Below are 26,548 nucleotides of genomic sequence, written 5' to 3'. Positions count from 1 at the left end.
CAACCAAATATTAAATATTCAGTCACAGAATTTAAGAACTAGGAAAGAACCCACAGAAGTGCCACTCCAACTGCTGGTCTGAGACCAAATAAGGGGCTTATACCAAAGTGTAAATTAAATTTACCATTTCCTTAATCAATAGTCTTGCTACCAAAAAAAAGAATGCCAACCAAACTAAGTAGCACACTATGCTTAACTGATTTACATTCTGGCACAAGCTCCATGTGTACTTGAGGACTGGCAAAAAACAGTTTGTATAATGGCAGGCAGTCTGAACCGCATTATGAGTGGCACTGTCTTATGAACCATCTAGTCTATTCTCAATGATGGCTCCCAACATGAGAATCATACAGAAAACTTTAGGAAACATGTAAATCTGCGTTTTGCCTCTAAAGACTCTGATTTAGTTAGTCTGGAATAGGGCTGGAGCAGAAGTATTTCCACGGATATAGGCCTATGCCATTTTGTAGACAAGAACACTGAGACTTAGCCAGGTGCACTGGCACACACTTGAAATCCCAGAACTTTGGGAGGCTGAGGCAGGCAGAATACTTGAGGCCAAGAGTTCAAGACCAGCCTGGGCAATATAGCAAAACCCCATCACCACAAAAAATGCAAAAATTAGCCAGGTGTGGTGGCATAAGCCTGTCGTCTCAGCTACTCAGGAGGCTGAGGTAAGAGGATCACTAAACCCCAGGAGATCGAGGCTGCAGTGAGCTGAGATCAGGCCATTGCACTCCAGCCTGGGCGACAGAGTAAGACTCTGTCTCAAAACAAAACACAACACAATACTGAGTCTTAAAGAACCAAACCACTTAGTCTCAGTGTAACAAACCTGAAAATAAAACAACTGACTCTCAGTATAGTTTTGCTTTACATTGTACTCCATGCACAATATGAGTTAAAATTCTTACAGTCCCCCTCTGTATTCAGGATACTACAGAACAGAAATACTTGTCTGTGATATTTTTCTTTCTTATTATGGGAGTAAGAGACAAAGCAGAAGGAAAACATTACATGGCTAAACTTAGATTAACTGAAGGATTAATTGTATCTCAATATACAAATAAATATCTTTGATACTTAGAAAAACTCCAGAAAGAACTATTACTAAGTCAAATAATCTGATTTCTTCAAAATACTGAATCAACTTGATGATTTTTAAGTCACGTGGAGAGGCGTGTGTGTCTGTGTGTGTGAATGAGACAGGATCTCACTCTGTCACCCAGGTTAGAGTACAAAGGCATGATCATATCTCACTGTAACCTCAAAATCTGTAACCTCGAACTAAGGCTCAAGCAATCCTGCCTCGGCTCCCAAGTAGCTAGAACTACAGGCACATGCCACCACACCTGACTAATTTTTGCATTTTTTGTAGAGATAGGGTCTCCTATGTTGCCCAGGCTGGTCTTGAACTACTGGCCCAAGATATCTTCCAGTGGAAAGGTAATTTTATTTTTACTATTTGAAAAGATTCTGTGAACATAAAAGCCAAATGAACTTTTGTATCTTTTTCTCCTCATTAAATGCTCATGGTAAAACAGTCAACCAGCACATCCTGGTCAATAACAAGAATGTATTGGTTGACTAAGGACTCCATGGCTTTGCAATTTTTTCAGCAAGTCCTACAAACTGGCAAAAACATAGATGGAAGCAAGCTAAAATTAATATTTGTAAGCGCTAGAATGTTTTGTTTCTTCTGCATTTGAAAGGAAAACTATAAACAAATTTGCTTTCATTTTTACTGAAATGCCTTTCTTCTCGGCAAGAAACTAAAATAAGCAGCGAACATGCTATAGAGTCATACTCAATTCTACTCCAAAGACCAACACACTTAAACATAGACTTTATCCATTTGTAAGTGTCCCTGAATATGTTTATTCACCTTCTGAAGCTTCAGCTTCCTTATCTGGATAAATTTTTCTAGTCATTTTCCCTACCATCATCCTCCTGGCCTGCTCTAGCTGAATTAGGTACTTCTTCTTTTTGTTATTTTATGAAAAGGATTTATTTCTGTAGATTTCACATAAGTCAAAACTGAGTATTGAATATTAATTTTCCCACAGGAAAAAGAAACTGTAAGTGACATGGTGTGAGAGCACATAAATCTATAATAAATGCAACTTTTTTTTTTTTTTTTTTTTGAGACCGAGTTTCGCTCTTGTTACCCAGGCTGGAGTGCAATGGCGCGATCTCAGCTCACCACAACCTCCGCCTCCTTGGTTCAGGCAATTCTCCTGCCTCAACCTCCCGAGTAGCTGGGATTACAGGCACGCACCACCGTGACCAGCTAATTTTTTGTATTTTGAGTAGAGACAGGGTTTCACCATGTTGACCAGGATGGTCTCGATCTCTCGACCTCGTGATCCACCCGTCCTGGCCTCCCAAAGTGCTGGGATTACAGGCTTGAGCCGTCGCGCCCGGCCAACATTTTTGTTTTGCCTTTTCTCATCTTTATCACTAATATTTTGTACAATTTCAACTCTCAAGTTAACATCAATTGCTTAGTTTTCTTCAGTAGAGTTTACCATAAGTAACTTCTTCCCCAAAGTTACTGATTTCTGGGACCATGTTTTTCAGCATTACTATTGATACACTACTGAAAGACATTAAGAAAAGATACAAAGACTTAAAAGTCAAACAAATGTTTACACAATAGTAATAGAAACCATCTGTAGAAAATCTAATGCAAAAAAAGAAAGAATAATTCACATGACACTATCCAAAGAAGGTGTTGTTTTTTTTTTTTTTTTCTTTTTTTAGACAGTTTCGCTCTTGTTGCCCAGGCTGGAGTACAATGGCATGGTCTCGACTGACCGCAACCTCCACCTCCCAGGTTCAGGTGATTCTCCTGCCTCACCTTCCCAAATAGCTGGGAGGCATGTGCCACCACGCCCAGCTAATTTTTTGTATTTTTAGTAAAGACAGGGTTTCTCCATGTTGGTCAGGCTGGTCTCTTAACTCCTGACTTCAGGTGATCCGCCCACCTCTGCCTCCCAAAGTGCTGAGATTACAGGTGCGATCTACTGTGCCCGGCCAGAAGGTGGTTCTTTTTATTGGATTGTTAAAAGATTGCAACTATGTGGCAAAAGTGTCCATACATGGTTTATGACTCAAGTAATATTTTCTTCTGTCTGCTAATGTGCTAAATTATATTAGGTAGAATTCCTAATACTAAACCATCCCTCCATTCCAGAGATACATGCAACTTTTTCCGGATTTATTATTTTAAAACTGCTGGATTTGATTTGCTAATATTTATATAACTATTTATTAAAATATTAAGATAAAAACATAACACTTGGGAAAGCTGGTTCCTCATGTCTTCACTAAGTACATCCAGTCATTTCAACCAGAAATAGAATACTAGGGCAAATTTTGTTTCACCACCTTTGTATAAAATAGGCTCTGATTTCAGTAGAGATTAAAAACAAAACCAAAATCACAAACCATACTTTTTTGTGGAAACTTATTTTCAGTATAAATATAATAAAAGAACAGTGGCAATAAATTTTTTTTTAAATATCAGCTTTTCTGTTTTTATGCTAGTCATTTCCTATAATCCTTTGCAACTATCCAGTACCCACTCTTTAGAAATTCCTTTAGGAATATGTTGGGGAGAGAGATCCAAGATGGCCGGTTACTAGCAGCTCAGGACTGTAGCTCCCAGTGAAAGTGCAGAAAACGAGAGGACACCACACTTTCAGACAAATTTTTGTTGCTCACGGACCAGGAGATTCCCAGTGGAGGAGCCCCACGGGTCACCAGCGTGACTCCTGTGGCCAGCGCAACAGTTTTGCCGGCGCCTAGGCGTGGTGGTTCTCGGTGCAGAGTAAACGGGACTGGGTCCCCTTTTGGTTGATGTTTGGAGCTCTGTGAAGGCAGAGTCACCCATTTTTCTGATTGTGGAAGGGACTCAGAAAGGAAGCCAGACTGGAGATTCCTGGGCAGAAAAACACCATAAATCTTGATGCCACTGTTTTGGCTGGCGCAGTGGGTTGCTCAGATTCTGGCGCTGGGAATCAACAAGTTTGATGTCCACTCAGAGACCTAATTTGAAAGTCAGTAATTACAAAGATGACAAGTGGATAAATTTACGATGATGGGAAGAAACCAGTGTAAAAAGGCTGAGAATACTCAAAATCAGAATGCCTCTCCCTCTACAGGGGATCACAGTTCCTCATCAACAGGGGAACAAGGCCTGATGGAGAATGAGTGCATTCCAATAACAGAATTAGGCTTCAAAAAGTGGGTAAGAAACTTCTGTGAGTTAGAAGAACATGTTCTAGCCCAACATAAAGAAACTAAGAACCTTGAAAAAAGGTTTGACAAAATCCTAACGAGAACAGACAATTTAGAGAGGAATATAAGTGAATTAATGGAACTGAAGAATACAATAAGAGAACGCCGTGAAGTATGCACAGGTTTCAACACTCGAATTGATCAAGCAGAAGTAAGGATATCAGAGGTCGAAGACCAACTTAATGAAATGAAATGAGAAGACAAGACTAGAGAAGAAAGAATAAAAAGGAATGAGCTAAGTCTCCAAGAAATATGGGACTATGTGAAAAGGCCTAATTTACATTTGATAGGTGTACCTGAATGTCATAAAGAGAATGAATCCAAGCTGGAAAATATTCTTCAGGATATTATTCAGGAAAACTTTCCTAACCTAGTAAGGCAGGACAATACTCAACTCCAGGTAATACAGAGAACACCACAAAGATATTCCTCAAGTAGAGCAACCCCAAGACACATAATCATTAGATTCACCAGGGTTGACTTAAGGAGAAAATTCTAAGGGCAGCTAGAGAGAAAGGTCAGGTTACCCATAAAGGGAAGCCAATCAGACTCACAGCAGCTCTCTCAGCAGAAACCCTACAAACTAGAAGAGAGTGTGGGTCAATATTCAATATCCTCAAAGAAAAGCATTTTCAACCCAGAATCTCATATCCAGCCAAACTAAGCTTCATAAATGAAGGGAAAATAAAATTTTTCACAAACAAGTAAGCTCTCAGAGATTTCATCACCACCAGGCCTGCTTTACAAGAGCTTCTGAAAGAAGCATTACATACAGAAAGAAACAACCAGTATCAGTCATCCCAAAAACTTACCAAAAGCTAAAGAGTATCTCCATAATGAAAAGTCTATATCAACTAATGGGCAAAATAGCCAGATAGCATTAAATGACAATATTAAACTCACAGATATCAATATCAATCCTAAATTTAAAAGGATTAAATGCCACAATCAAAGACACAGACAGGCAAATTGAATAAAAAGTCAAAACTCATCAGTATGCTGTATCCAGATCCATCTCATAAGCAAGAACACACAAAGACTCAAAGGATTGGAGGAAGACTCACCAATCAAATGGGGAGCAAAAAAAAAAAGGGAGTTGTAACTTTCGTCTTTGACAAAATACACTTTAAAGTAACAAAGACTAAAAGAAACAAAGAAGGACATTACATAATGGTAAACGGATCAATGCAACAACAGGAGTCAACGATCATAAATATATATGCACCCAATATAGGAGCACCCAGATACATAAGACAAGTTCTTAATGACTTATAAAGAGACTCGGACTCCCACATAATAATAGCGGGAGACTCTGACACCACATTGTTAATATTTGATGGATCAATGAGATAGAAAATTAACAGGGACATCTATGATTAGAACTCAGACCTGGAACAAGTAATATTTATAGAATTCTTCACCCCAAGTCCGCAGAACATACACTTTTCTCAGTATCACATTACACCTATTTTGAAAGTGACCACATAATTGGAAGTAAATCACTCTTCAGCATTTGCATAGCATTTCACAGACTTAAATGAAATATTGGTTGGCTGTTTGTTATTTTTCTTCCCTTATTCCTTCCTGTCTTCGCTGTTAAGCACAATTATTGGCATAAAAGAGGTTTTTAATACCTATTCTGAGATTGCATTCCAGCCTGGGCAATAGAGCAAGAGACTCCTGTTCTCTCTCCCTCTTACTCTCTCTTTAAAACAAAAAAAAAAAAACAAACAAAAAAAACGAATATGTTGCTATTCTCCCAAAATTTAGAGTTTGCAAAAATGTGTATATATACATGTGTCCAACATATGGCATATACCCATTGTAAAAATATCCAAAATAAGGTTTTAATCCACTTTCTAATTTTCTACAGTTTATTCAATGTGGTAAATAAAACAACGTTGTCAGTTTCATATGGGAAAACAGTGAGAAAAGCTCTTTAAAAAAAATGTCCTCAACTGGCTATGCCAGCCACAAAAGGGAAAATGGTGCTATTTGCTGGGATAGTCTTCAGTGGGTACCCAAATTATTTTTTTTTTTTAAACAATGAAACTATTTCCTTCTCCCAGGAAAGTCTTTTGCAAACTAAGTAAAAAACAAAAATTTATTTGAAGGGTGATTGGAAGACCAGTAGGCTTCTCCCCTAGCTCTGAGTTGGCCTTGAGTCACCTTTGTGAGGATCTGAGGTTTCTAGGAACACAGTTTAGAAATCGTGCCCCAGATATACCTCAGATGGGAGTCTAAATTTTGAGTTCTCCTGACATGAAAATCAGGTGTCTAGTAGAGTATGTGAAATAGTCTACTTAAAGTACTTACCCTCTATTGTTAGGCTAGAACTTGGCTTAACCTTTAAAAGAAATCTTACGACAAACCTGGGGGACGGGAAGGGAAGCAACAATTAATACCAGAAGATAAATCCAGATACAATCTAAGGCAGCATTTCTTGACATTTTAAAAATTTATGTCCCAGCTGGAAATGGTGGCTCATGCCTGTAATCCTAGACCTTTGGGAGGCTGAGGTGGACAGATCACTTGAGGTCAGGAGTTCAAGACTAGCCTGGCCAATATGATGAAACCCTATTTCTATTAAAAATACAAAAATTAGCCAGGTATGGTAGCCCATGCCTATTGTCCCAGCTATTCAGGAGACTGAGGCATAAGAATCTCTTGAAATTAGGAGGCAGAGGTTACAGCAAGCTGAGAAAGTGCCACTGCATTCCAGTCTGGGCGACAGAGTGAGACCCTGTCTCAAAAAAAGAAAAAAAATCTATGTCCATTCTGATAAATATAAAAGGTTTTTTTTGCCACCCTTCTCAATTGAGAATCTGTAACTGCTCACCTCCACCAGTTATCAAACCTTACTCATGTGGACTGTATTAAAAAACGGCATCTTTTTAATTTTCATTTTCCCAGTATAAAATTATGTGGTGTTAAATATGTTTTTTCAAATCATATCACCACCTATTTTGATCTACCACTAGTTGAGGAAGAATAATTTGAGTTCTACATGCTATGAGTTCTCATTCAGATTTCTAAAATCATGCATTTCTCCTTCCTGTGATTTTAAAACATGTTGTCCACTGTATGCTTCCTTCCTTTCCTTTTTTTTTTCTTTTATAAATTTGCTTTATTATAAGTGTATGAAGATCTTAATGTCACTGGGCAAAATAGCCATTTATTAGAATAGTTCAAATTCACTCTTGCAACAAAATAAACCACATTCCATCAAGACCGGGAAAAACGAATACAGGGATTTAGGAATGCTATACTTGCTTCTCTTCAACTTTAGCAGCAAAGTTGCAAAGTTCTCAAGATGCTACTGACACTATTGTCTTAAGCAACAGAATCCTGGGGAAGTGTGGGGGTCTGATGCTTGAGCCTTCAAGTTCTTCTCAAGGTGTTTCATCTTCTTTACCAACTAATTTTTGGTAAAATAACTTAATTATAGTGCTTATCTCATGAAACTCAAAGACGGTGAATAAGTTAGGGCATGAAATCACAGTAGTTTCATTATGCAATTATCCTGACTTGATAAAAATAAAGTGGATACCAAATAGAGTGCAGAAGCCACTCACAAGAAAAAGTAACAGTTGGACAAAGAAGGGAGCTGCACAGTGCTTAAAAAATGATACTGCTGGCCAGGCGTGGTGGCTCAAGCCTGTAATCCCAGCTCCTTGGGAGGCAGAAGCGGGTGGATCACAAGGTCAAGAGATCGAGACCATCCTAGTCAACATGGTGAAACCCCGTCTATACTAAAAATACAAAAAATTAGCCAGGCATGGTGGCGCGTGCCTGTAATCCCAGCTACTCAGGAGGCTGAGGCCGGAGAATTGCCTGAACCCAGGAGGCGGAGGTTGCGGTGAGCCGAGATCGTGCCATTGCACTCCAGCCAGGTTAACAAGAGCAAAACTCCGTCTCAAAAAAAAAAAAAAATGACACTGCTGTTGTAATGGTATTTCAAAACCAACAATCTGTACTACTCTCAACTACTGTTAACTAACTTACTCATATTTACAGGTAATTAAAAACATGAAGAAATTGTTTCTATACATATCTCCATCTGCTTCAGACTATTACCAACATGTATTACATTGTTATGAAGGGTTCATTATGATTAACGTAAATCAGAAAAACAAGCTGACTTTAAATTTCACTATTATAATCAATATGTTGTAGCTGGGTGAAGTGGCTCACATTTGTAATCTTAGCACTTTGGGAGGCTGAGGTGGGAGATTCACCTGAGGTTGGGAGTTCGAGACCAGCCTGACCAACATGGAAAAACACCATCTCTACTAAAAATACAAGAGCTGGGCATGGTGGTGCATGCCTGTAATCCCGGCTACTTAGAAGGCTAAGGCAGGAGAATCACTTGAATCCGGGAAGTGGAGGTTGCAGTGAGCTAAGACCGTTGCATTGCACTCAGGCCTGGGAAACGAGTGAAATTTGGTCTCAAAAAATAAAAATATAAAATCAATACGGTTAATGAATGGGTCCCCTTAAAATTTGGATATTTTAATTAAGCTTTTTCTTCCCATCAATAGTGCTCATAATCAAGTTTTCTGATATTTATATTTAATATCTTCTTTTCTTAAGCTGGTAATTGAAGACCCTAGTTTTATGCTGCCATTCATTCAGAGGCTCTAATACAGGCTTCACACATCTAAAGTTGCAAAATAGCAGCAAACATTCTATTTGTGGAATGCCATTGCAGTTAAGACATACAATTTAAACCTTGTAACTAATGAGATGAAAGGAAACATCAAAAAGAATTCCTATTAAGAAACTTCGCCAATATATCCTGGTTTTTTTCATAATTAGACATATCCTATTTAACAGAAACTATAACCAAACTATACATTTTTAATAATTTTATAACATGCTCAGAATATTTAATAATGTAAAATCTTATCTCTCAAAATTTTTAAAGGTATTAAGATTACATACGAACATTTATTTAACTTCTATAAATCACTACAGTGCTGTGTGTGACATAAGTCACCTAATGCCTACACTCAGACAAAAGAAAAGATGTTTTAAAAATATGATCATACCATATTTTTACCAAGGTTGCAGGTTAAAGCATGCTCTTAGAACAATTACAAGTATTCCTCATTAGAACCCATGAACGTATCTCAGTGAAAGCAGGGGCCAATAAACATTGGTGACTGCACTGGGAACTGTATAACTACCACAAATAGAATGAACATATCTAGTTGTAACAGTGCTGTGGGGATGTCTTAGTTATATCTGCACATTTGCTGTGAATACCAGTATATTTTAAAAAATAATCTGCAAAAATACCGAACTATTTTTAAATCAAAAATACAGTTGCAATATATTGGCTCACTTTTGCAAAGGAGAATAAGAATGTATCTTTTTTTAACACAATATCTTTTAAATTATAGAAAAGCCTTATCTCTACAAGTCCAGCCTACTTTAACTGCAAGAAACTGAAACCATGCTATCAATTTTACTCAGTAACAATAACGTATGACTGCAAATATTTCAGACTTAACTTTTAATTCATATAACATTCTGCAAATCCTAATTACTGGAAGAATCACATATAATAAAGAAGGAAAAGGTTTCCTAGAGACTCATGAAGGTTTATATCAAATTTTTAGCAAGAGTTGGTGGTTATGGGGAGAAAAGGAAACTTTGTGGAATTCTTAGTGAACTCAGTCATCCTTTATGAAAGGAACACATCTTAGACAAAAAAAGGATTTTAAATGCAAATTTTCTATGAAAAATATATAAATTTAGTGTTGAAATATAAGAGATATCCTACACAGAGGTCTCTGTGCATTTCTCAAGCTACTGTGTCTTAATTCCAAATTTATCCTTTTATACTCTGCTCTGTGATCCTAGGGCTGGGGATCTGAAAACTACATTTCCCATTTGTCATCTGGCTTCCTGCTAGGTTCTGCCAATAAGGAACACTAGAGGGAGACTAGAAAGCATGACAAATGTGTTCCCTGTTCACTTGATACTCCTGTTAGTGTCCTGTAAGCAACAATGCTTTGCCCTTGGCAGCAACTGTTGGTTCGAGGCTCCAGTTTCATCTTAATTCTTTAGAGTTAGCAACAGCCATCAAGCAGAACCATCTCCTCAGATCTGAGTCTCTGTCTGCAGGTCCCCTGCTCTTTATTTCTCCAGTTCCAGAAGTGTTTGTTAGCTGCTTTCAGCAGTTATGACTCAGTTACGTCTGAGCTCTCATTTTTGCTCATTCAATCCTCTGACACCTATGTAACCAATTATCTATGTTATAGTCCCTCACTGAAACGCATAGTGAATTTCTGTTTTACTGAAGAAACCATGGCTGTTACATTATCTACTGTGATATTTGTAGCTACTAGCTACTTGACTTTAGATAACTAAATGTAAATCATCTTTTAATAATTAAAGCATACATTAAGCATGATTGGTAAATTATAAAGGCATTTAATAAACAATTTCTCACAATTTAAAATTATGTTTTTGGTATAACATAATTGAAACACAGATGTATAAATGTTTCTTACTTAAAATAAGTAAAATAAAACTTAGGAAATAGGTTGAAAAATGACCTTAGAAACCAAATACTATACACCTTCTATCAAAAAAAGTATTCCTATTTCAATGGCAATTGTCACCATTTATTGAGGGCCTAACATAACATGATGTAGGGTACTTCATCTTTTCTCAATCCTCATAGCAATCCCATGAGATATGCTTAATTACCCCTATTTCATAGTTAAGGAAATTTAAAAGGTTAGGTTTCTTGCCCAAGGTCACAATAGTCCTTAAGTGGTACAGCACTCAAACTTAGATGATTCTTAAAAATGACTACTGATCTCTCCATTTCACCATGCTTCCTCCTTTCATTAATCCTGATAGCAATCTCTGCATAACTGCCACCAAAAGTCTTGATGACGTTACTCTTTAAATTGTTGTTAATAGCTACTAGTAAGTTCTTATATTAAGCTGAAATCTGTCTTCCTGCATCTTTTACATCCATGAGTCCTATTTTTGTCCCTTGGAGAAACACAGAAGTTAAATAATGCCTCCTAATGCCAACTCTGCTCTTTGTCCTGCTAGCCCTTTCTCCAATGGATCTTCATCAGTTGTTCTCTACTATAGAAATGTCCCAATAGCATGACCTCAAAAGATACATTTAAATCAAAATCTGAAAATGCAATAACGTTCTAAGCATAAGAACAGAAGTCATTGCTTGAAAAAAAAATCGTAATACAAATGATACCTTAGTGATTCAATAATCCTCAATGTTATGTTTAGAATTGTATTTATCAAATTTTCTTAGAGACATGAATGTTAACACACATTCATCTATCCCATTCAATATATCCTTACCATGCATCTAACATATGTTACCTGCTGAAGAGAGTGATAAAGATGACACAGGTCTTGTCCTCAAGGAACTCAGTCTGGCATATCAAGATATTAGCATATGCTTCAGTTTTAATCTGTTCATAGATACACAAGGATATATTACATTTTTGCGCCAGTGATAGCATGCTATACATACTATTCTTTTTTTTTTTTTTTGAAACTGAGTCTCACTGTCGCCCATGTTGGGGCAAAGTGGCGTGATCTTGGCTCACTGCAACCTCTGCCTCCCATGTTCAGGTGATTCTCCTGTCTTAGCCTCCCCAGTAGCTGGGACTACAGGCACCTGCCACCACACGCAGCTAATTTTTGTATTTTTAGTAGAAGTGGGGTTTTGCCATGTTGGCCAGGTTGGTCTCGAATTCCTGACTTGTGATCCGCCTGCCTTGGCCTCTCAAAGTGCTGGGATTGCAGGCATGAGCCACTGTGCCCAGCCTATACATACTATTCTATGCTCTGTGGATAGACATTTAGGATGCTTATGATCTTTTTTATTACTTAAAAAACCTGCTACAATGAATATCCTTGTAAATACATCATTTAGCATAAGTAGTTATTTCTCTTTAGGATAACTAGAGTTTGTAGATTTTTAAAAGGGAACGTACATTTAAAATTTTGTATATTTTTTCCAAATTATTCTCCATAAAAGTCATAATAACTAATCAGTTCTGCTATTACACTAACTTTGAAATCTGAATTTGTTACAAAACAATTGACATATTGGGAACAATTTTAGCATAACACAAATTTTGTATTTGTTTATGCTTGATTTTATACTCAAGAAACTAGATAAATGTAGAAAACTGTACCTAGCTAAACAAAGCAAGGTAGACATATACAAATCATAAGTACCTCCAACATCCACCTCAGCTTATGGAGGTGCAAGCTCACATGTGTCACAAGCTGCATGCATTCACATTTGCTGTTACAAGTTTCCAACCCATTTTGGATAACCTTTCTCCCACCACTTTACAATATGGAAGATTTTGTGCTCCATATTGAAGATATGCCAGACTTTGAGTTCCTTGAGGACAAGAACTGTCTCTTATTTATTATGGCACAACTGACTGTATTTCCTTTTAAAAGTACATCAATATGTCTGTTTTCCTATAACTCTGAAAACAGTGTGTTGGCAGCTTTTTAAATCTTATTAATATGATAGGTAAGAAAGGTACCTTACTAACTCACGAGGTACAACCTTTCTAAGGCCCACTTCCACAAGCAAAGTTCAGATCTTTCTGAAGGTAATGTACATGTTTATTGTTTAATTTAGCCATTCATGTACTTAGCCATTTAACATGTATTTTTAAACTTGTGCTACAATTTTCATTAGGATCTTAAATTTTCTGTGTCACTGATGAAGTTTTTGAGTGTTGTGCTCCTCTCTCATTTTTCTCACAGGTTTTGTGTTTTTTATGGAGCTATTTTGCCTGGCATAGCTATTTTTAGGAACATATATGTTGAATTATGACAGAACTGACTATTTGCTCATAACAATATATGAATATGTTTTCTCATAACTGTAAAAACAGTGTACTGGCAGCTTTTAAAATCTTATTAATATGATAGGTGAGAAAGTTACCTTATTAAGGGTCACCTTGCATTTTACTTGAATTTAATGTAACAAAAATTATCTTTAAAAAAAAGAAATGATCCACATTTTTTCCACTTAATAATAACAGCCAATTGTTTTTTTCAATTAAAATAATCTCTGTCAACACAGACCTACTGACATCACCCATTCTTCTAATTTTCCTTTCTAATCTCTCAAAAGAATTTCGGGAATTCTGGGTCAAACAGTATACCTGATACCTCCATACATATAAATTATCTCAAAGTACAAAACGGTTACTTTCAGGTTCTTCTGTGATCTTGCACCCCACATATAAGTAGGAAACCATTTTCTAATTTGGCATAAAATAAATGAGAACAAAACTTTTGTTTGAAATGTATAGTCAGAGTTGATAGATCTCTGAAAATCATCAGTGGTATGAAATAACACTGTAAGCTGGGCAGGGTGGCTCACGCCTATAATTTCAGTACTTTGGGAGGCCAAGGCAAAAGGATCACTTGAGACCAGGAGTTTGACACCAGCCTAGGCAACAACATGAGACCCTGTCTCTATAAAAAGGTGAATAATTAGCTGCATGTGGTGGTGTGCACCTTGAAGTGCCAGTTACTCAGGAGACTGAGGTGGGAGGATCCCTTGAGCCTGGAAATTCAAGGTTGTAGTGAGTAGTGATTGTGCCACTGCATTCCACCCTGGATGCCAGAGTGAAATCTTGTCTCAAAATAAATAAATAACAACTACAACAACAATAATAATATTGTCAACTACCAACTATCAGATAAGTCTTATTTTTGTTTGGAAAATACAAATTTGACAAGAAAGCTGAGTAGCTGGTTTAAATGGCTACACTTCTTTATTATCTTAAAAAGGGATTTATGGAAGAACATGGAATGTTTGTAGGACCTATAAATATTGACTAGAGGGGGGAGCTAATCAATACTGTATGGATTCTGAACAAGGTCTAAACTGCATACTTGCAAATTCAAAATATATGCTAGGAGTGGGAAACATACTTGAAGGGCAAGTGGAATAGGCCTACTGGCAATTTTTTATATGTAATGGAAGAACATGATTGAAGGCGAACCAGTGAAAATCCTAAGGTAGACACCCTGCACTAAATTCCTTAAGTTACCTCTTGACTAACTTCCTAGCCAATGTCTGGGATAGATATAAGGTCATTCTAAATGGGAAAAGACGTGTAGCTGGGGTACTAAAGAACTTGATAACTAAAGGTAAAAGAGAAAACTGATGTATCTATAGAATGAGGGCTTGGAACCATTCGTGGTCATGGTTCATTTAGATGAGGGTTAAAGATCATTTTATGTCCTCAACTGTATCCCGAACCCCCAATTCATATGTTGAAGTCTTAACCCCCAGTACCTCTGAATGTAACTGTATTTGGAGACAAGGTCTTTAAAGGGTTAATTATATTCTCATAAGAAAGGAGATTAAAACGCAGACATACACAGAGACTATGTGAAGACAGGGAGAAGATGATCTACAAGCCAAGGGAAGGGGTCTCAAAATAAATCAACCCTGCCAACACCTTGATCTCAAACTCCTAGCCTCCAGAACAGTCAGAATATACATTTCTGTTTAAGCCATCCAGTCTGGTGTACTTTGCTACAGCAGCCCTCACAAACTAATACAGAACTAAAGAGAAGGGGCTATAAAAACAACCATATTAAGAAGGGTATCTAAAATTCATTGGAAACTCAGGAAATATAGTGCTTCTTTTGAGTTGAAAGTGCAGTAGAGCACTGATGTGGGAAAGTGTTGTTTTCCCCATTCACTTCAGCCCTGCATGTACTAGAGTAGGAAGCATAAAAGTGAATGACCAAATAGTAGCTGATCAGACATGAGAATGAGAGATGCATTTGTATCAGTGTAACAGAGGCAAACATACAATGTGAGAACTAAAAACTTTGGAATTACTAACACTTTATGACACTCCAGGAACCATCATTTTTATTTCCTTTCTTCTATCCCTCAACTTTAGAGCCAACAATATTTTAAATGGCCAGAATTCCTTGTGATAAAGGGATTTGTCTTTATTTAGCAAATATTAATACTCTCAAAATAAAATTTAGCAAAAATTTTACTGTCACATAATACAAAGGCCAAAATAACATATCCAGCTATACTCCCAAAGTCACATCACACAAAATAAAAAGCAATACCCTCCATGCTAATAGAAACAAAAAATTTTAAGGTTATTCAAATGACTTATGCAATAATCTTCCTGCCTGCTTGGCTTCCATTATTGGTACAGATATGAGCAAACTGATAGATTTCTATGGGAGTCAGAAAAAGTTTTTATTGTTGACAGCAACAAACACACTCTGTGGAGCAGATGCTGTCATCAAATTGTAGTATTCAGTTACTCTGCTTTGAAATGAAGTGAAGTACTTGTTTAAAAATGTTTTCTCATTAGAATGCACAATGATCATTTAAAATTCTATCTGCTATAATAGGATATTTCTATCACACTGCAATCTGGACTGTGCCATAAACACTATTGTACTTGAACAGATGGAAATCATAAAGTGATATTTAGCTACAGATTTCCTGTCATATAGTTTTGCAAACTGAAAGAGGAAAAATCAACATTTGCAACCAACTAAAAACAAAATACTATCTAGTAAGCTAAAGTGATGCTAATGTGACATAAGAATATAAATGCATTCAATTTAATTGTACTGTGGCTTTCGGGGAAAAAAAGTAAATATTAAAAAGATATTTTACAAATTTAGTCAAGTTTATGATGGGGGCAGGGCCCAGAGAAGGAGTGATGTGAAAGACATCTACAACATACAAACTGTGACATTGCATGTAACAGTTTTAATGGATCGAGTGTTGTATGTCCTAGTAAACTCAATATTTGATAGTTAAGAGTCTCACTCTGTTGCCCAGGCTGGAGTGCAGTGGCACAATCTCAGCTCACTGCAACCTCTGCCTCGCAGGTTCAAGCAATTCTTCTACCTCAGCCTCCTTAGAAGCTAGGATTACAGGTGTGTGCCACCACGCCCAGCTAATTTTTGTATTTTTAGCAGAGACAGGGTTTCACCATGTTGGTCAGGCTGGTCTCAAACTTCTGACCTCGTGATCTGCCCGCCTCAGTCTCCCAAAGTGCTGGGATGACAGGTGTGAGCTACCACGCCTAGCCCTTGAAGAGCTTTTTAACTTATCAACAGATGAAATGTCTAATCTGTTAACCACATAAGACCACATTGCTGATTCATATCTAAAATTCTTGGTTCTAAACTCACAGTTTTGAAAATTCAATACAGTCATCAAAACTAACATTATAGTGAAATATATTCCAGTTGCATGTGCTCAAGAATGCCAATCTAAAGAAACATCATAGGCCGGGCGTGGTGGCTCAAGCCTGTAATCCCAGCACTTTGGGAGGCCGAGGCGGGTGGATCACAAGGTCAAGAGATTGAGACCATCTTGGTCGACCTGGTGAAACCCCGTCTCTACTAAAAATACAAAAAATTAGCTGGGCATGGTGGCACGTGCCTATAATCCCAGCTACTCAGGAGGCTGAGGAAGGAGAATTGGCTGAACCCAGGAGGCAGAGGTTGCGGTGAGCCAAGATTGTGCCATTGCACTCCAGCCTGGGTAACAAGAGTGAAACTCCGTCTCAAAAAAAAAAAAGAAACATCATAATTTATATCATAGTAATTTATATACCTAACATTCCATGCGTCTTACAAACACACAATGAGTCAGTCAACGTTCAATTAGAAATTAGACATCACACAGGAGTTTGAACCGGGAAAATTCAACATAAATAATTATTATTATAACTAAACAGAGTACTGGAGTAACCCAAGATTGACTACTATGAAGTAAAGAAAACTCCAGAACATAAAACAGCAGATATAATGTGCAGCCACCACCCTTAGGACTAAAATGGAGTGGCCAAGAAAGAATACCTACTATATCACCAGACTGAGATCCAAATTTTGCTGGATATGGCTCACTGGATGGCAGAGAAGATGCTGTAGTGCTGCATCAGCAGAACTTGCTTGAAATCTGTCCTCTAGAGCATCATGAAAAGCTATGCATGGGTGGTGTCTCATCGGAAGCACTCCACTTTAAAACCACCCAGAAGATGCCAGCTGCTAGGTGCTGCTGGTTGCCATGTACTACAGGAGCCAAATGCTATTGCTACAAGCAGCAAAAGCATCAGAATTATTCTGCTACAAAACTGCTTGGTGAGTGGATAGGGTACAGAGTCCCGCAGGAAGCTACTGGCTATTGGGTGCAGATGACCATTTTGCACTTTAGGGGCCAGGAAAGCTGCAAGAACTCAAAAACCTGTAAAGAAGTTCCCTGCCTCCTTTAATGGAATTGCGTCAGTACTCTTAACTGAAGTTAATATTGTGCCAGCTGGCAAAGAAAAAATATTTAAAGGATTCATCTCCATTTTCACAGGGCAGTCAATGAGGGGTAAATAATGTTTTTTTCTTTTTTTGTGGCTTTTATTATCTTTGAAGGGTAAATACAGAGGTAAGAGTTAAACTGATGAGTAGCACACTCAGAATTCCAAACTGCTATGTTTTACCTTGGGAAAGGGAAAATAAAGTTGTAAGTCAATGAGTCAAGGATGAGAAAATCTTAGGTAATTAATTTCCTAAGCCTCAGTTTTCCTAGCTTTAAAATAAGGAAACAACCATTCATATTTAAGACACCTTTCTGGGGGATAGATGGGTAAAATACAAAATTTGAATATTATGATTTGGGGCCTGTTTTCCCTTGGAAACATAGGCTAAGCCAGAAGAAAGGACACATATATCAAAAATCAAAAAGCATCAAATATGCAAATAAGTTTACTCTTGTTGAAACAAAAGACGAATGACCGTCCCCACTGTCTTCTGTTACCATGCCTATCAACCATGATTAGCTAATACTCAGAACATTTCTCCTTGCTGTGTAGATATAACACATGGTTATAAAGGCTAGACTATGACATGTGATAAATATCAAGAAAATGGTAATTTTAAAAAGAGAGAGAGGTCGGGTGCGGTGGCTCACGCCTGTAATCCCAGCACTTTGGAAGGCTGAGGCAGGCATATCACCTGAGGTCAGGAGTTCAAGACCAGCCTGGTCAACATAGTGAAACTCCATCTCTACTAAAAATACAAATATTAGCTGGGCATGGTGGTGCTCACCAGTAGTCCCAGCTACTTGAAAGGCTGAGCCAGGAGAATCGCTTGAACCTGGGAGGCAGAAGTTGCAGTGAGCTGAGATTGCACCACTGCACTCCAGCCTGGGTGACCGAGAGATTTCGTCTCCTCTTCAGCCAAAAATAGAGAGAAATGAAGGGGCGGGGGGGACTGTTACACTAGACATAAATTTTCGTTTTCATTCCCTGCATTCTTAATTTTATAGCCTCAGCCTAGAAACCTCATTCACTCCCATGTTGATGCCTAAATCTTCATTTCTAGGCTAATCTTTCCAAAATTCAAGACACTTACGTATCTTAAAGTTAATGTATCATACGTAACAACCAGGTTCCTTTAAAAATGTCATAAAAATTGACCCCAAAAAGAAAGTGAAAACCTGGAAAAAACCCAATAACCCTTAAGGAAACTAAAATGACAGTCAAAAATCTCCACCATCCTATAGCAACTCACACTCTGTTCCAATAGGTATCAGGTCTAGAGCATATGGCCAAACAGAGCCAAAGGTAGAGTGTGGACAGGGGTGAATGACCTGTAGGCGCTTGGTTGCTACATTCAATTTTGTGTGATTTATGCTGTAACTTGGAAGTCATGGGAAATATTCTAAACCAACTTTACTTTCATATTATATTGATGTTATTCCCTTATAACATATAACCCAAATTATTTTCTGAAATAATGTAATAGAATAGATTGTGCTATGTTTCTGTATAATTTTGAGAAATAATTCTACTGAAAGGAAGGAAGGCAGAAGAAAGAGAGGGAGAGGGAAAAGGAGAGAGAAAAGAAAGAGAGCAAGAAAGGGTAAAGAATAAATTAATTCACTGACTGATTCACCTGGAAAACAACTGCATTAGACTATAGTCTCCAAAACTAACATCTCCCATCCAGGTTTCTAATGGGAGGTGAAGAGGTAATTAGCTCAAGGTTAAATATCCTGATGATAAACCAAGATTCATGGAAGCTATATCACTCTGCTTTTAACTGAGTCAATCCAGAATGGATTAGCACCTTTGGCTTTAAATTCTTAAATAAAGATATAATAATCAAAAGACAAACACAAACAAACAACAATACAAAAACTCATTTATTCTCATTAAGAAAAAGAGCTCAATTGCTTTTCAATGGCTTTAATTTTTAATTCTAAGGTAGAAATTCAAAATAATATCACTCTAAACCAGAAATTTAAAGTAAGATGGGCCACCTTATGGCATTTTCTTCCACATGCCCTTTAAGAAAACACCCCACATAAAAAATAACAAAGGTAATGCTAATTGAAGGCATGTTATTGTTAACCTTAATAACAAACTGAGAAAGACTCTCTAAAAGAAAGATATTTGGAAAGATCACTGTAATGAGAATACCTGTATCATAGTAAACTATATGTCTATTTAGGGAAGCTAGGAAGGCAACAGTTTTGAAAGGAAAAATTAGGAGGATTACATAATTGTTTTAAAATATCCTTGGCTACAAAGATTAGTAACGGGCGACACCAGTTGGAGGTTGGACAGTTAGTTGTTGGGCAGATGTCTTTGGTAGAAGTATTTTTTGAGTAAAGCTGTGATGGCCTTTGTGAAAGGCTGCGGTTTTCATGGAGTCTTTTATGATAGTTTTTAATCAGGCATGCAAGCATGAGATCCCTCTCCTTCACAGTTTCCTCCAGCTCTACTTGTCAGGCTTTTGTTTTTTTTAACATTAGTGATTCCATTTTGATTTTGACAACTTTTATACTATATAGCTGTTCTAAAATTTCATTTTGAAAAATAAATACTGACATGGTTTGGCTATGTGCCGAACCAAATCACATCTCAAACTGTAGCTCCCATAATTCCCATGTGTTGTCGGGGGGACCCAGTGGTAGCTAACTGAATCATGGGGATGAATGTTTACCATGCTGTTCTTGTGCTATTAAATAAGTACCACAAGACCTGACACTTTTATAAAGGGGAGTTCACACACACAAGCTCTCTTGGCTGTCGCCAAGTAATATGTGTCTTGCTTCCCCTTCAACTTCTGCCATGATTGTGGGGCCTCCCCAGCCATATGGGAGTGGAGGGTCCATTAAACCTTTTTCCTTTATAAATTACCAGTGTTGGGTATGTCTTTATTAGCAGCGTAAGAACAGACTAATAAAGTAAATTGTTACTGAGGTAGTGGGGGTGCTACTGTAAAGATACCCAAAAAATGTGGAAGCAACTTTAAAACTGGGTAATAGACATTAAACAGTTTGGAGAAGAACATTAAACATTCTCAGAAGACAGAATGATGTGGGAAAGTTTGGATCTTCCTGGAGACTTGCTGGATGACTTTGACCAAATGCTGCTCATCGCAGATGGAGATGAGGAACTTGTTGGGAAGTGAAATAAAGGTGACTCTTACTATGTTTTAGCAAAGAAACTGGTGGCATTTGGCCCCTGCCCTAGAGACCTGTGGAACTTTGAACTTTAAAGAGATGACTTAGGAAATCTGGTAGAAGAAACTTCTAAGCAGCAAAGAGTTCAAGAGGTAACTTGGGTGCTGTTAAAAGCATTCAGCTTTATGTACTCACAAAGATATGGTTTGGAATTAGAACTTATGTTTAAAAGGGAAGCAGAGCATAAAAGTCAAAAAATGTGATAGAAAAGTCCATTTCCTGAGGAGAAATTCAAGCCAGCTGCAGATATTTATAAATAACAAGAAGTCAAATGTTAATCACAGACAATGAGGAAACTGTCTCTAGGGCTTGTCAGGTCTTCATGGCAGCCTCTCCCTTCACAGGCCCAGAGGCCTAGGAGGAAAAAATGGTTTCCTGGGCCAGGCCCAGAGCCTTGCTGTTTTGTGTAGTCTTGGGAATTGGTGCCCTGCTTCCTAGTCAGGGCTAAAAGAGGCCAAAGTACTGACCATGCAGTGGCTTCAGAGAGTGCAAGCCTCAAGCCTTGGTGGCTTACAAGTGATATTGGGCTGGTGGGTGCAGAGAAATCAGAAATTGAGGTTTGGGTATCGCTGTTCACTCAACAAGGACCCCCTTGCCTAACAGACCCATAGCTAAACACATCAGTGACCAACAGACAACAGAGCCTAATTTTATTTAAAAAGAAAGGAGGAGGAAATGTTGCTATTCACTTGGGGTGGCTGGCAAAATATTACAGAAAATATTTAGGGAAAGTTATATAGTCTCAAACCTTTTGGAAGGCCAAAAGGTTTTACTGGGGCAGGCCAAAAGCAGCCAGCCAGTCCACTATGTTAAGTTAGGGAGAGATAGAGACAATTAAAGGCTTTACCCCACACCCATTTGTCTCTACTCTGTTTACTAATGCAAATTTTGTGCTGGGTGGCCTCTCCAGGGAAGAACAAAGGGGAGTTACCTGTTAACAGCATTTACTCTGGGCCCCAGAACCTAAAACTTTTATCAGTTATAAAACCACTCTTTTAACCATGTTACTTATCTACAATTGTGTTAACTTAAAAACTCTGTTGTAAAATCTTAAGGGAATAAATGTGTGATGGACAGAAGGTCTGGGTTGATTTTGTCCCCTAAAAGCAGCCAACAGCCATCCCTAGTCCACTTGAAACACTGTAATGGTGTAAGAGTGCATTTATTAATCTATCATTAAGTCAGGGTCTGCAGGTCAAACTTCCACAAACTTTGGCTGTGTGCCCCTCAAATCACGTTTCAAATTGTAGCTCCCATAATTCCCATGTGTTCTGGGAGGGACCCAGTGGGAGGTAAATGAATCATGGTGGAGACTCACATCTCATTTGGGAATCTCACCTAGATTTCAGAGGATATATGGAAATGCCTGGATGTCCAGGCAAATGTGTGCTGCAGTTATAAAGCCCTCTGCTTTATAACTTTAGAACCTCTGCTAGGGCAGTGTGGAAGAGAAATGTTGGTGGGAATTCCCATACAGAGTCCCTACTGGGGTACTGCCTATTGGAGCTGTGAGAAGAGGGGCACTGTACTCCAGACCACAGAACAGTAGACAGCTTGCACCGTGCATCTGGAAAAGCTGCAGACACTCAAAGCCAGCCCATGAAAGCAGTCACCAAGAGGGGCTGTACCCTGCAAAGTCACAGGGGCAGAGCTGTCCAAGACCATGGGAAGCCCACCTCTTGCATCAGCATGACCTGGATGTGAGACATGAAGCTTTAAAAATGATCACTTTGCAGCTTTAAGGTTTGACTGCCCCACTGGATTTCAGACTTGCATGGGGCCTGTAGCACTGGAAGACAATATTGCGGAGAGGAGAATCAATTAATTATGAATCCATGCAATTGCATACACACTGAAGGAGAATTGATAATTATGTTACTATGCAAATACAGAAAAAAAATTGAGCAAGATTTCAAGTTAATTTTCCATAGCTACTAAACAATATAAATAAAACCTTATGTCCTTGCTATGCTACTTGCCTCTCTAAAATCATGCATAAACAAGAAAGTTACAGTATCAATTTCTCAAGGTACATATCTTAGACCTAAATCTGTCACTTTGACAAAGCATTTTTGGCTTTAGACTGGAGTGCTACCAAATAAGAACAATTCTTATTGGTGCTCAATATGAAATTAAGATTTAAATTATGCTGATTTTATTAGTTAAGACAGATGGCTATCCTATAAAATAACAATATACAATGCCCTAATTATATTACTGATGAGTTCATTGAAGAATAAAAAAAAAAGTGAACTCATTTACAGAATCAATCTTGCCAGTGGCATTAAGAATACTGGGGAACAGCTGGGTGCAGTGGCTCACCCCTGTAATCTCAGCACTTTGGGAGGCCGAGGCAGGAGGATCACTTGAGCCCAGGAGTTCCAGACCAGCTTGGACAACATAGGGAGATCCTGTCATTACAAAAAAATTTAAAAATTAGCTGGGTATGGTGGCATGCACCTGTAGTCCCAGCTATTGGGAGGCGGAGGCAGGAGAATTGCTTGAGCCCAAGAGTTCAAGGCTGCAGTGAGCTATGATCATGCCACTGCACTCCACCCTGGACAAAAATTAAAAAAAGAAAAGAATGCTGAAGGACAAAATTTGGGTAAAGAGTAAAAAAAATATATAACTAAACAAAAACATAATGGAACAGATGTCTTGTTGATTTGACAGGAAGGAAATTCAGAATCTCTATTTTTATATTCAGAATCATTTGCTACTCATTAATAGAAATATTTTTCTGTAAGAAATGTGAAGAGGTCAAGCGTGGTAGCTCACACCTATAACCCAGCACTCTGGTAGGCTGAGGCAGGCAGATCACCTGAGGTCAGGAGTTTGAGACCAGCTTAGCCAACATGGTGAAACCTCATCTCCAATAAAAATACAAAAGTTAGCTGGGTGTGGCAGCATACACCCATCGTCCCAGCTATTCAAGAGGCTAAGGCAGGAGAAGTGCTTGAACTCAGGAGGTGAAGGCTACAGTAAGCCAAGATCATGCTACTGTACTCCAGTTTGGGCAACAGAGGAAGGAAGACTCTGTCTCAAAAACAAAAAGTAAAAGCATAAAAATATATTTATGATTTTGTATGCTTTTATTGTGTTTTAAATAAGTAAGAAATATTACTTTAAAAGCTTTGGTACTTCAAAATATTTCAAATTTATAGCCATATGAATAGAAGAGCAGAACATCTAGTGTTAGTCTACATGTAAAAATATTAAACATGGAGAGAGATGCAAGATGGCTAATCACTAACAGCTCGGGATTGTAGCTCCCAGTAAAAGCACAGAGAACAAGAAGACACCACATTTTCAGACAAATTTTTGTTGCTCATGGACCAGGAATCAACAATCATAAATATATATGCACCCAATATAGAAGCACCCGGATACATAAGACAAGTTCTTAACGAATTAATAAAGAGACTTGGACTCCCGCACAATAATAGCAGGAGACTTTGACAACGCATTGTTAATACTTGACAGATCGATGAGATAGAAAATTAACAGGGACATCTATGATTTGAACTCAGACCTGGAACAAGTAAACTCAGTGAATATTTATAGAATTCTTCACCCCAGGTCCACAGAACATACATTTTTCTCAGTATCACATTACACCTATTTTGAAAGTGACCACATAATTGGAATTAAATCACTCTTCAGCATTTGCATAGCATTTCACAGACTTAAATGAAATATTGGTTGGCTGTTTGTTTGTTATTTTCTTCCCTTATTCCTTCCTGTCTCCGCTGTTAAGCACAATTATCAGCATAAAAGAGGTTTTTAATACCTATTTTTAGATTGCATTCCAGCCTAGGCAATAGAGCAAGACTCCTGTTCTCTTTCCCCCTTTCTCTTTCTCTTTCTTTCTTTCTTTCTTAAAAAAAAATCAAACATGAAAAATAAAAATGTTTAATTTGTTACTCCAAATTTCTCTTCTGGCTCCTTCACCAGAATGGCATTCTATACAAAAAATGAGGCAGGAATGATATTTTTTCCTACATTACTGTCAATTTAATTTTGTAGTAAGAAGTTACCAGTGTCGATATAAATGACATAATATGCTCTGTAAATTAATCTCTCTACATTCACCAGTGTCACTGATTTTACTGTTACTTCCTAATTTCATTCTATAATATGTGAATAATTAGAAAAAAAATCAAAAATCATGTAAAAGGTTAAAAAAAATAGTGGTTCTCTACCATAACAGTAGGGATAGGGGCAGTGGTTGGTGCAGTTGACAGAGAGAAATGTTAACTCCTATGTGACAAATAGTATTACAGTCCTAATATTAGCTGCTCCCCCTTAACAAGCCTGTTCCTATAGAAGGCTTACATTTCTTGCTTTCATTTGACCTGCTTTACCAATGAAACGTGAAAGTGCTATGTGCCAGTTTCAAGCAGAAGTTTTAAGAGCCATGACACAAGTCCTGCTACCACATCTTCCCTCTCTCCTTTATCCTACGTATCAGAATAAGGGGGCACAGAGCAGAACACAGCAGATTCACAAAGTACACATGAGAACAAATAAGCCACTGAAATTTTGGAGTTGTTTGCTATGACAATTTACCAAAAACTGACTAATAAACCATGTGGGGAGTGAGAGAGATGTCCAATGCTGTAAACAATTCAGACATTAAAGCCGTCAAATGGTGTATACCCATGACAACTACTGAACATGAAGTCCATTTCTGTGTTTGTTAGTAGCAGCCCAATTGTATATCAGGGGACTACCATAAATAACAAAACCAGTTGCTCCCATTTTCTTGAAGTCTCTTCAATGTCTGAGATTGCATTTAATTTGAGACTGTTCACCTTTCCCACTACTTTCCAAAGATTACTGGAGAGGAGTTCAATTTTCACACTTACTGTTTTACACACAGTTTAAAGGCATGGGGAAAGGTAAACGCATACTACACATTGTACATAACAGAGGTAATAGCAACAAGCTAGAAATTCACAATACTGCCCACAGTAATTTTCTAATTTCAAACTCCTTCTGGGCCAGGGTGGGGTGGCTCATGCCTGCAATCTGGGAGGCTGTGGTGGGCGATTGCTTGAGCTCAGGAGTTTGAGATCAGCTTGGACAAGATGGTGAAACCTCATTTCTACAAAAATTACAAAAATTAGCGGGGTGTAGTGGCATGCTCCTGTAGTCCCAGCTACTCGGGAGGCTGAGGCAGGAGGATCACTTGAGCCCTGGAGGTCGAGACTGGAGTGAGCCATAATTACACCACTGCACTCCAGCCTGGGTGACAGAGTGAGACCGTGCCTCAATAAAAAATAAAGTAATTTAATTAAATAAAACAACTCCTTCTGATTTTTGTAATTTGGTAGCTACAGAAACAGCAACTAGATTTTAATATTTTAAATACTGTTTATAAGGAATTTTTACCATGATGGGGCTTGCCAAACCTTCTTAAGCTACAGCCAGTCAAACATGAACAGTTGTACCCACTCCAAGTCTTTTCAATTTTATCCTGCATGTTTCTAATAAATTCACCTATTTGCCATCTTTAATGGCTTATCAAACATTAATTTATGAGCTGGACTAAAAGGTTACTTGCTACTGAATTTAGAAAGTTCACTTAAGAACTGCCTTGGAGTTTCTGGATAACTGATACTAAAGCAAATGCAATTAAGTAAACAGTCATGCCATTTTTGCTCAGTAATTATGTTTCAAAAT

The 26,548-nt window shown here is 37.9% G+C and overlaps 1 protein-coding gene across 3 annotated transcripts in view; it reads right to left on the bottom strand.

Moving 5' to 3' along the window:
• Window positions 1-26,548, bottom strand: part of HS2ST1 (heparan sulfate 2-O-sulfotransferase 1) — a 199,698-nt gene that overhangs the window by 81,161 nt on the left and 91,989 nt on the right. The window contains exon 3 of one of the 3 annotated variants that reach the window (XM_078332365.1): window positions 11,674-26,548. This exon is cut by the window's right edge and continues 22,235 nt beyond it. The exons of the other annotated variants lie outside the window; for them this stretch is intronic. The gene's annotated coding sequence lies outside the window, so the exon portion shown is untranslated. The remainder of the gene's footprint in view (window positions 1-11,673) is intronic. 3 annotated transcript variants of the gene reach the window in all.

The sequence above is a fragment of the Callithrix jacchus genome, chromosome 7, assembly GCF_049354715.1.
Source record: "Callithrix jacchus isolate 240 chromosome 7, calJac240_pri, whole genome shotgun sequence".
Classification (NCBI taxonomy): Eukaryota; Metazoa; Chordata; class Mammalia; order Primates; family Cebidae; genus Callithrix; species Callithrix jacchus.
The sequence above is the reverse complement of the archived record's forward strand: the minus strand, read 5'-3'. Positions and strand labels throughout refer to the sequence as shown.